The following is an 840-nucleotide window of genomic DNA, read 5'->3' as shown; positions in this document are numbered from 1 at the left end:
CGTTACCGATAGTACAAGACCTTTGTCTTCTATCGAAAACGCCTATCGTCAGCTTTCTCTAACTCGTCTTCGTGACAAGCACTTCTTGGCGTAATGATAGCGTTGCAATAATGATAAAGATCGTAAAGGTATTTTATATTCGTTAAAGTAATAAGTAGGAAAAGTACTTAGAACAAAGCGTGAAGAACCTATCTTCCTTGGCCGCATCGGCCTCCTTATATAGTATTCTTCCTACCTGTAGTCATGTGACCTAAAGTAGTCACATGTGTGAAACTAAATCATAACAAACTAGTCATGTGACCAAAGTGATCACATGCTCAAAACCCATGACCTTATAGCGAGGTCATGTACAAAACTCATAAACCAATCATAACACAATAAACAAGTCATATGACTCAACTGAGTCATATGCACGAAACCCATGACCTCATAATGAGGTCATGTGCAAAACATAAATGATATGCACAAGGCTTACCCGCAAGGCATACTCGCAAGGCATACTTGTCAGGCGCACGTCCCATGACTCATACTTGAGCCATGTATGAAAGCATCACAAATCCCACACATAACAAATCATATGACCCTAATGAGTCATATGTGTGAAACAATAACATACCTGTGACTCATAACTATGTGTCACGTGAAAACCCTTTTCTCGCTAAGCCACATTTGTAACACTCATGCTAAAGATATCACATTTTTAAAGCCTAGTAACTCTCTCAGTAGTTAACAGATCTACTCTCTTTTACTCCCCAGACCTTACTGAAAGTCTCCTCTTATATATCCTGTAAACAGGATCCGGTTGGACAGACAACAGTGACGTATAAGGTGTTATTCTAA

Source organism: Tuber melanosporum, assembly GCF_000151645.1.
Source record: "Tuber melanosporum whole genome shotgun sequence assembly, scaffold_74, strain Mel28".
Taxonomy (NCBI): Eukaryota; Fungi; Ascomycota; class Pezizomycetes; order Pezizales; family Tuberaceae; genus Tuber; species Tuber melanosporum.
The sequence above is the reverse complement of the archived record's forward strand: the minus strand, read 5'-3'. Positions refer to the sequence as shown.